The sequence below is a fragment of the Pteropus medius genome, unplaced genomic scaffold (genome assembly GCF_902729225.1).
Source record: "Pteropus medius unplaced genomic scaffold, Ma_sr-lr_union100, whole genome shotgun sequence".
Classification (NCBI taxonomy): domain Eukaryota; kingdom Metazoa; phylum Chordata; class Mammalia; order Chiroptera; family Pteropodidae; genus Pteropus; species Pteropus medius.
In genome coordinates this window covers 20,758,027-20,769,137 of record NW_024340692.1, presented here as the reverse complement: position 1 = coordinate 20,769,137, position 11,111 = coordinate 20,758,027, and the positions used below count along the sequence as shown (strand labels likewise).

General features: G+C 37.7%; 1 pseudogene; it reads left to right on the top strand.

The window, feature by feature from the left end:
- The first annotated feature begins 7,623 nt into the window (after positions 1–7,623).
- On the top strand, positions 7,624–8,117 carry LOC120606762 (deoxyuridine 5'-triphosphate nucleotidohydrolase, mitochondrial-like; annotated as a pseudogene).
- Positions 8,118–11,111: the final 2,994 nt, after the last annotated feature.

Sequence of the window (11,111 nt, the reverse complement as noted above, 5' to 3'; positions counted from 1 at the left end):
CTCGCAGCTGACAAACATGCTGCTCCCAATGCTTAGAGCAAACTCCTGCAACCCTTACCTTCAACCAGCTTGCTGACTCCTATTCCTTCAGATTGCCCCAAAAATCCCACTTCAGGGAGGCCTTCCTGATCCAACCCCCCCCACCCCCCGCAACATAGGTGCTCTTAAAGACTTCCTACTTATTCCTCAAAGTACTAATTATAATTGTAATTATACAGCCACTTACAGAATCACTCATTTAGTGGTTGTCCCTCCATCTAGACTTCGAGCTCGATAAACATTTCTACTAACTAGCACAGTGTCTGCCACATGTACTTTTTATAAATTACTGTATCAGGACTGAGTTCACAAGCGACCAATATATTACTTAACTGATAGTACCTTAAACTCATTGCGGTTTATTTCTTTTACATAACAGAAAAATACAAGCCAGAGTCCAGGGTTTGTGCATAGAGTTGCCAGATTTACTGAAAAATCTGGAGGACACACAGTTAAATTTGAAATTCAGGTAAACTATAAATTAGTATAAGTCCCAAATATTACATACCTAAGACTTGCTGTTTTTCTGAAATTCAAATTCAATTGGGTGTCTTGTATTTTATCTGGGACCTTTAACCACAACTCAGAAGTGTCATGAAAAAGCCAGGGTCTTTCATGCTTGGCATGTGGACCTATCACCAGGAGGTCACAAGAAGGCAATGGTAGCTCCCGAATAGCTATCAGCTATCAAGGTGGGAAGACAGGTGTAGGGAAGCACAGACAGCCACATGACATCCCAAATCACCCAACAGGGTCTCCAACAGACTTCCCTATATGTTTCTGGGCCAAGAGCTGACTCGCATAACCACTTTTTACTGCAAGGGAGGCTGAGAAGAGGATGTCATGATATATTTGGACCAATTATAATTCATTGCCTGGGATGTTGCCACGGGAACAAAATCAAGCCTTTTCTAGCAAAGAGGAGGAGTAAATAGGTAAGGAGAAGGAAGTTTTGGACATGATTTTATCAACCTTGGGATGCTGCAAATTCAAATTACTGTTATCAAAACTAGGATTTTTTTTTTAGAATAAACATCTATATATGATTTTTCAAACTTGGTTTCCAAGAATTCCTGAAATATCTTCTCTCTCATATAGAGAGGGATGTCCCTGCTGATTGAGAATTTTACGCTTTACTTCTCCCCATTTCAGCATGTGAAAATAGGTCAGAGAAAGACTATCTTGAAGAGAAAACCTTAACAGACATTAAAAATGGAAATATTCAAACCATTTATTTCTTTTAGGAAGAAAGAAATATCTTTTTGCTTACTACTATCAGTGAAAAATAAATCAAGAATTTGAAATAAAGAATGCCAGTGCCTTATTTCTAGATGCGCGGTTTCAAGCGAATTACTCTTATCAATGTAGATAATGATATATTGTATCTTTCAAAAGGCACATATTCTATTGATAGAGAAAATCTGCTGAAGTCTTCACTTTCTGTGCACAAATAACCTCAATCCCTTTAGACTAACTTTGCTGTTGGGAAGCTTCATTCTGCTTAGTATTAAACAGGAAGGAGTTTATAAGAGGACCTCATGCAGGGAGACTGTTATGCTAAAAGGTGAGATGCAAGACTGGATTATCATTTAAGGATATGCTTGTGGTAGAACATAGAATCATAAACTGTTGGAGCAACATCAACTGGTCTAATGCTGTATACTTCAGTATGGAAATTAAAACCAGAGCTGGTGATCTGTTCGACCTTATGTGAGTGATGGGACCAGGCCACAATCCCTCACCACTTAAACACTACACTACACTACACTACACTACACTACACTACACACACACTCACACTACACCACACTACACTACACCACACACACACACACACACACACACACACACACACACAATACCACCACACACACTTTTAATTTTAAAGCAAAGAATAGGAGAAAAATCACCTGCTAGAATACATCATCTCTCCCTCTCTCCTTTGAAGAGAACACATTGAGGAGCCTGAAAAGACAAGGGCTATATCAGGGGAAAAAAATGAAGCTTTCTGTTGTGAACTATTGGAGCCTACTCAAGGAGGCAAGCCGATTCATGAGGTCGTCCATGGGGTAAGAAGCAGTGGTGAGCTAATGTGAGCTCCATGCTGTGCCGACCTTAGGTTTGTGGCTCCAGCTGTTCTTTCAAGACTCCATCCACGGTGGAGAGTTAGGGAAAAACAAGTGTATGATTTTATTAATTCTCAGCTCCAAATTCTTCATTTTACCTCACCTGTAAAAACGAATCTGAGCCCTTTAAATATTTTTCCTTTGCCAAGTGGAACGATGTTAAGCTTTGTCAACCAGAGGGCGCTGGAGAGACATTGAAGCGGGAAAGAATTTTGCTGCTTGGCTCCTGCGGGTCCACAATTGTAGCAGAGTTCCTCCGGTGAGACACCGCCCCATGAGTGGCTTTTCTATAGCACCCTAGGGTGGGGACGGGTTCCAAAAATTCCAGAGGATGGATTTCCAGCTAGTTTGGCTGGCGTGGCACCACAGCTACTTCCCAACCATTCAGTGAGCCATGGCAGTGCCTTCTCCAACAAGCTCTGGCTCTCATTACTCGTTCATCTCTTTCTTGGGTGTTTTATCTCAGTCATAGGAGAAGCAGCTATTCCTTAAGAGTTCTCTTTATTTCTTAGCCAATCCTTTGTGTGTATTCTATTTAAATAATTAAAAAATAATTGTAATTATTAAATTATTTATGTCTTTATTATTTATGAATAATATATAACATGTTATATATTTTAAAATATTTTACATTTTATATTTTTATGCTTCGATATATTCATATAAATAAATATATTTAACATATAGTTTATACATTTATATAACTATTATATATCTATTTATCATTTACTAAATTTATATGATAAAATTATTTATTAAATTTTAAGAATAATTATATTTATTTTATGTATAGAATTTATAAAATTCTTTATATTAAGCTTTTCTTGTTTACATCACTTTGCAGTTTCTCTCTCCTGATTGGACTCAGATTAATACAATTATTGGATATACTATTCAACTGATTTATAGAAGATGAATTTGGGCAATGCATAGCTCCTTTTATTTTTTTTTTTAACTTTTGCCATCTCATATCTCTAGGATACCATGCTCATAGAATAAAAACATTTTGGCCCCTCAAAAGGGCCAGAGCCTACAATCCTCTGATCTTTACGATGCCATACCTCTTTTTATAGTAGACATTAAATGAATTTCCTAAGGATATCTTGGATATTCTCAATTTGACAGTAAAGTTTCTCAGGTAGGAAGAGAGGCTTGTTTTTTGGAGTGAAGATTTCAGGAAAAATTGTTAACATGACTTATTTTTTTATTGAAGGATTTCCTTAAAACCTCAAAGCGACTATGATGAAATAATTCAACAGAAAAATAATTTCCAACAGTGATAATACTTCTGTAATGTTCTCCAGACTTAAATTCTAGTACTGTGTTCATTTTACTGTATGAGCATTTGGACTTCTATCTAGTGACCTATAAATTTATAACTAATCTTTACTGAGCACTTAACATGTACAAGATATGGTATCAAATGCTGTAAAGAAAATTTTCCAAAGCTTGGAAATAAGCAAAAGAGATTACTGCATGTCCTTTTCAGATTACCTAAGCATTGTCTAGCCAATACACCCAAGGATTAGCCAGTTCTCTAGGAGTATGTACATTTGTTTGACTTGCTATTTTCTCTTTTTTTAAATTATTTTTTAATTTAGTTTCAAGTATACAGTACATTGGTTAGACATCTATACAGTTCATAAAACGATCCTCCTGATTGCACCCTCCCTCCCGACCCTCCACCTAGCCAACGTATTAATGCTAATTGCATTCCTTATGCCATGCTCCCCAACCCTGTGACCATCCATCAGCTACTAATTTGTACTTCTTTAGCCTTTCACCCCATTCTCTCAGTCCCCCATACCCTCCTCCCCTCTGTCTGACCAAATTGTTCACTATATTTGTGAGTCTGTTTTTAATTAGTTTTTTCTTTTTATTCCTTAGATTCCACATATAAGTGAAGTCATATAGTGTTTATCTTTTTCTGTCTGATTTAAATACCTACTAGGGTCATCAAAGCAATATCTTTTTCCATCCCCTTTTCATATGTATGTGTCTTGTTTTCTTATCCTTTCAGCCACTCTATCTTTGGGTTGGAGCACTTAATTCTTTTCCATTAAGGTTGGAGCACTTATTGATAGGAATGTAGTTGTTACCATTCTTTATTCCTATTTTTGATACATATATTTTCTTTTTAAAGAAGTCCCTCCAACATTTCCTGTAATACTGGTTTGGTGGTTATGAATTCCTTTAGCTTATTTTTGTCTGGGAAGCTCTTTATCTGTCCTTTAACTCTAAATGATAGCTTTGCTGGATAAATTATTCTTGGTTGTATATCCTGTATATCCTGGGTCTTCATCCTGTCAAATATTTTGTACCAAGCCCTTCTGTCCTGCATAGTTTCTTTTGAGAAATCAGCTGCCAGTCTTATGAGTATTCCCTTATATTTAATTATTTATTTTTCTCTTGCTGCTTTTAATATTCTTTCTTTGTATTTAAACTTTAATTTTAATTATGATGTGTCTTGGTGTGGGCCTCCTTGGATCCCTGATTTTTGGAATTCTCTGAGCTTCCTGGGGTTTTATGTTCATTTCCTTTACCAGGTTAGGGAAGTTTTCCATCATTATTTCTTCAAACAGCTGTTCAACATCCTGATTTTCTTCAGTTACGCCGATCAGACAAATATTTGGAGCCTTAATAGCATCCCATATCCTCCTTAAATTATTTTTATAGTCTTGGCATCTTTTTTCTTGTCATTCTGATTAAGTGTCCTGACTGGCTTTCCGTCCTCTAGATAGGGCATTTGATCCTCTTTTTTATTCACTTTGTTTATTCCTTTGTTTATTCCATTTATTATAGTTCTCATCTCAGATAATGTGTTCTTCATTTCAGACTGATTATCGTTTATAATTTCCATTTCCATTTTATGTTTTTTATCTCTTTGTTGAAGTTCTCGCTGAATTTATCTACACTTCCCAAAAGTTCATTGAGCATCTTTATAACCAGTGTTTTGAACTCTGCATCTGTTACTAATGGAGTCAAGATTACTTGACTCCATTATATCTGGATCTCTGTTCTGTTCTTTCATATGGTTTCTGCTTCTTTGTCTTCCCATTTTTGCTGCCTTTCTCTGTCTATTTCTATGTACTAAGCAAAGCTCCTAATTCTCCTGGTCTTATTAGTGTGAATTTGTGAAGTAGGTGTCCAATGGCATAGTCCTGAGAGGGGTTCAGCTGCAGGCCAAACTTAACCCAAGCCTCTACCCCTTCATGGCCACCTGTTAAGATTCAGCAAACAATCCACAGATGCTGTGCTTATAGTTGCCTCAAAAGGCCACACCAGAAACCGAGGCTGCCTCCAGTGTCTCAGCAAGGAGCACTTGACTCGCTGAGGATACACCAGGATGTGGCTTGGGTGGGGCCAAGAGTTGGGGGAGGCGGGATTTCAGGAAATTCTCTGGGGCAAACGACGTCTGGTATCCAGTTAGATGACATCTCGGCTTTGGCGGCGCTGTGTCTGGCGCACTGGTAGGGAGGAGGGCTCAATAGGGAACAATGGATACCATCGGCACTTCTGTACACAGCGAGTCTCGCTTCAGCCCTCCTTCCAACAATGTGTCCCTGTAAGTCCCTGGTGCCCTCTGCGTGCAGCCGAATAGGCACTGGTGCTCAGAGCGAGTTGGACTGTCATTGGGAAAATTCGCTCCTGGACACCTTTAAGCCTTTAAGAGGCTTCTTCCACTGCCACAGCCTCTGTCTCAGCCGCTCAGGACTGGGCAGCCCCGCGTCCTCGCCCTATCCTATCTTCTGTTGTGAAAGGGTGTTTTCTTGGATTTCTCCCTAGTTGTATGGCTTATTCCTCTAATTCCCAGGCAATTTTTCTTTGCTGCTGCTCCTTGTTTCCATCACAACTTTGATTTGGTTGCCAGAAGGATGAACAGAGCCTCTATCATCTATGCCAGTTTTTTTCTCTCTTGCTATTTTCTCTTGATTGGGATATTTTAATTCTTGTAAGGGTAGATATTATCTTGTAGAATATCACATGGTTTCTCAACCTCAGCACTATTGGCCTTTGGCCTATATAATTCTTTTTTGTGAGGGTCTGCCCTGTGCATTGAAGGATGTTTAGCACTATTCCTGTTCTCTACCCACCACTAGTGCTCCCCTCTTCCAGGCTGTAAAAGCCAAAAATGTCTCCAGACATTGCCAAATGTTCTCTGGAGGGCAAAATTATCCCCACTTGAGAACAACTTGGCAGTTGAAATGAAAATTAAATTTGTCCACTAAAGATGTAAATGATTTATTTGATAAAAAAAAAAAGAAAACCTGAAAAGTTACAGTTTATTGCCTGTGCATTAACCAGTTTTGTATCTAAAGTAGCCATCTTACTTAAGCCTTTTTCCTTCAGCCACCATAAATGCATTGCTCTCTCCAATTTTCTTTGAACTAGCCATATCATCTTGCCAGTTCCCTTATTAACATATTAAATGAATCTTTAACACACGTTCATTTTATATTTGTGCGAGTCATGTTTTTAACTTTTTAGAAAGTATTTTTAACTACATATATTACTTTATTTAATCCTTGTCACAACTATATAAAAAAGAGGCTTTGTGATGTAAAATAAATACCCAAAGTCACGCTGCAAACACTTGTTGCAACGAGATTTGGAACCCAAGTCTACATGACCCCAAATAATGAGCTCTTAATCACCATGCTATACTGTATTATGAGTCTAGTCCTAAAATTCTATGACCTAGCTTGCTGTTGTCACTGCATTTAGCAGTTATACTCCTACAGCTCTTAGCCACCCAATTTATATACTCTGAAAGAGCTTCATAGTTCAAAATCCAAGAACCAGAGTAGCCTTCTAACTTTGGAACATTCTAGCTCACTTTATTATATTAGCACAGGAACCAACACAATAGGAGCTAATGGAGGAGTACCAGGAATCTGTATCTACTCAATTCAAGATGCCATGTTAATTCAACACGTTTCTTAAACTTATCACCAATGAGTGAGTAGTTATTCTCTCTCTCTCTCTACTCTCTCTCTCTCTCTCTCTCTCTCTCTCTCTCTCTCTCTTCCCACTCCTCCTCCTCCTCCTCCTCCTCTCCCCTCCCCCCTCCCCTCTCTCTCAGGCTCCAAGCAAAAGATACACCCAGCAGACCCTGTTGGTCTTGTTTATCCTGGTATTCACTTTTTGTCCCTGTTCCTGGCTTACAAGTCTTACAAATGGGGGATGTGGTAGAATAAGGCACAAAGCCATCGGGGAATGGTCTATCTAATCTACGTCTTCTCTATCTAGTCTAACAATACCAATCACGGCAGGCTGTATACAAATCCTTATTGGATTCTGTGATTAAACATTAATTTTCTTGAGTGTTAAAGTTCTTAGGAGATAACCTAGAATTATGAAAAATAAATGCAAGAAACTGGTGTGTTCACAGCGACTGGGCTCATCCTGTACCCTGATGTTCCCTCTGCTCCCGCCTACCCTTGCATTCTGCTCTGCCATGCCCTGCTCTGAAGAAACACTTGCCATCTCCCTTAGCAAGCAGGTGGGCTGTGGAGGAGCATGGCATGAGGCCCCACTTCAGGCCCTACTTTGCCTTGCTCTCTGAACATGCCATGGCTCTGAGCAAGAGGTCTGTGTGTCCCACAGGCTATGTATGACCTGTACAGAACCTATGATTATACAGTATCACCAATGGAGAAAGCCATTATGAAAACAGATATTAAGATAGCTCTTTCTTCTGGGTGTTATGGAAGAATAGCTCCACCTTCTAGCTTGGCCACAAAACACTTCATTGATGAAGGAGTTGGTATCCTAGAGGAAACATTGGTTTTGTGGTGTTTAATTTTAGCGAAGAAAGTTTAAAGTTGAAAAGGGTGATGAAATTACACAGCTTATTTGTGAAGGGATTTTTTTAATGCAAACATAGAGGAAGTTCAAATTTTAGATGACACTGAAAGGGATTCAGGTTTGTGTTCCACTGGAAAGCATTAAAATTTATGTCAAGAATAGAAAATGGGAAAATGTATTTTTTTCTTAAAAAGAGTTTGGCTTAAAAAACAAAAAGAAAAATACATGCAGTAATAAAAATAGCTGTCACTTGTAGAGTACTTACCACAATTCAGTCACCACTCCAAGCTTCTTACATATATTATCTCATTTAATATTCGTTAAACCCTGTTAGAAGATACTATTATTTTCCAGATGAATTAACTGGGGGCACAAATAGGTTAAGTAATTTTCCCAAAGCTACAAAAGTAGTGACGGACCAAATTCATGTTTAATTTCTGAGTTTATGCTCAGCCACTACTACACGCTACTATAATAATAGGTGTGATTGACTTTCCAATTGATGGGAGTGGAAGGAGGGTGTTAAAAGATAAAGCCTCACTGAGTATCTGGCTGGCTAAGTATTCTGGAGACCAGGATATGTGGAGCATGTAAGATGAGAAACCCTCCAGACCTTTATTTTGATGTGGTCCTTACTGAAGCAGAGGTATTACAGGGCTCAGAAAAGGAGTTCCCTCTTATAATCATTCTGACAATACCGGATTGAGGATCTATTGCCTAACTGGTTTACAGCTGCTGGAAATCAATTTATTTGGTGGGAGAGTTGACATCTATATTGAATAATCACAGGTATTATTTGTATTGCCCTTAAAAAAACATAAATGACATAGAGAAGTAATGTTTACTTCTTACAAACAGCAATTAGGAAGTTTGAAGTCATTAGTAATAGAGATAATATTTATCACTTGAAAATCATTTATTTCACTCAAACACATATAGGAACACAAAGTGCTTTCAATCTTTCATGCTGCCCATCCTTCCACATTTGTGAAAATTAGGCAAATATTTAAGTAGTATTATCCCACTTGACAACAAAGGAAAATGAGGTGCCAAGGGATTGTTTGTGGTCACTCAAGTAATCTGCATTGGAGCCAGTTTTTTAATAAAAATCAAACAAAAGTAGATGTTTCTAGAGAATTAGATTTATTTCAGTATAAATTGTAGACTAGGTCTCTTTTCCAATCCAATATACTTTTCTTTTCTTTTCTTTTTTTAATTTTCCCAATAGACTTGTAATGAGGCTTGTAATGAGGTGCTCACAAAACAAAAAAACAAAAACAAAATTCTTAGGATACAATAAGTCTGGGCCTGCAATTATAGAGTCTTTTGTTTTGAGAAGTGTCCCAGACTGCCAGAGGTGAAATTGAATCAAGGTGGCTGCAATGGCTGGTCATGCTGAGAAGTGATGTAGCTAAGTGGAAAGCACGTGGGACTGTGAGTAGAAAAACCTGGGCTCTCATTCCAGCTCTGATAGCTGCATGGACGTGTCATTTAACTTCTCAGAGCTTAAGGAATCTAAGCCTCCCTCAACATTGAAATTATTAATATCAACCTAATAGTATTTGGTTAAAAGTTTTAATGAATATAAAGCACTCAAATGCCTGGTGGGTGTTCACTATTATTAAGCTCTCTCTTTCAATCCCAACCCTCTTGATTTCATCCTACAAACCTAAGATTGTTCTTAAGATCAAATAAAATGTTATGAAATCATTTCATCTTTAACATGCAAATGTTAAAGATGTTAAAGGTTTATTAAGACAGATCTAAGCCTATTACTGCAGCTAGAGGTGAGTTACACATAACCCTTGGTTTTGTTTTGTTTCGTTTTGTTTTTAAGTCTTCTTTCCCTTTCAAGCCTTCCCTTGATACTGATTTTAATCATTTGCACCTTATTAAAAAAAATGCATGGGTATGATTGAACATATTGGCTCTAGGACCTAAAATTCTATATAAGGATGGTCCTTAGCCTTTGCAACGATAAATCATCTGACCTATGAATACCATCCCCCTATTCCTACTTAAAGACACTTTAATCCCAGCTATAAATTATATCAAGCTGCTTCTCTACCTTGCTCTCTTGGATTGCTCCATCTGGAGAAAACGGGCCAATATATTGTGAGAATACTCCAGCAGCCCTATGCAAATTAATAGGGTCACCTGCCAATAGCTAGCACCAGCTTGTCATCCGTGTAACTGAGCCACTTCAAAAATAGGTCCTCCAACCCCAGAAAAGCCTTTAGATGACTGAAGCCTAGTTGACACCTTGATTTCAATTTCATGAGAGACCCTGAGGAAGAACTACCGGATAAATCACTCCCAAAATTCTGATTCACAGAAACTGTACAAAATAACTTTGTTTTAAGCTGCTAAATTTTAGGTAATTAGGTAATTTGTTATATAGTAGTTGATAACTAATACACAACCCACTCCAAATTGTTGGCTGAGGATGATTTTAGTTGTATTTCTGTCACTTCCAACCAAAGAAATTCTGAATAATATACTTACTGTATCAGAATCACTTGGAATGGGTCCTGGGCATCTCTATTTTTTTATTTTTTAGAAGCTCTACAGATGATTCTGATGTGCGGCACAGTTTTTTAACCTTTGTTTTATTGTGGAACTTTGATATTAAACATATAATTATAATACTAAGGATTCAAATCAGCTGAACTTCCTTCTTCCTTCCACGATACATTGTGATAGTATCAGCTTTTAGGTCAATGGAAGCTCAAATAGACTCCACCAACATTAGGAAAATCTGAGGTTTTTTCTCCTCAGAGAAATAAGAAATATTAATTTTCATTCCTTTTCTCTTGAAATTTATCTTGGCTTCACTGTTCCAAGTTAAGATTGGAGCCAGGTTGTATGAAATACTCCTGGCCATGGAACAATTTGCAATGGCTCCCATCACATTCTGTTTGCTGACTCTCTCTTGCCCCTGTAGCTTAGTTAATGCTACTTTACCAACTTCTTAGTTTTGATCATTGTACTAAGATTATGCAAAATGTTAACATTAGAGGAAGCTGAGTGAAGAGAATATGGAAACTCTGTACTACTCTTACAACTTTCTAAAGTCTAAAATTATTTCAAAAGGTAAATGGAAAAGAGACCAGGAAAAAAAAACCCATATGCTATTGC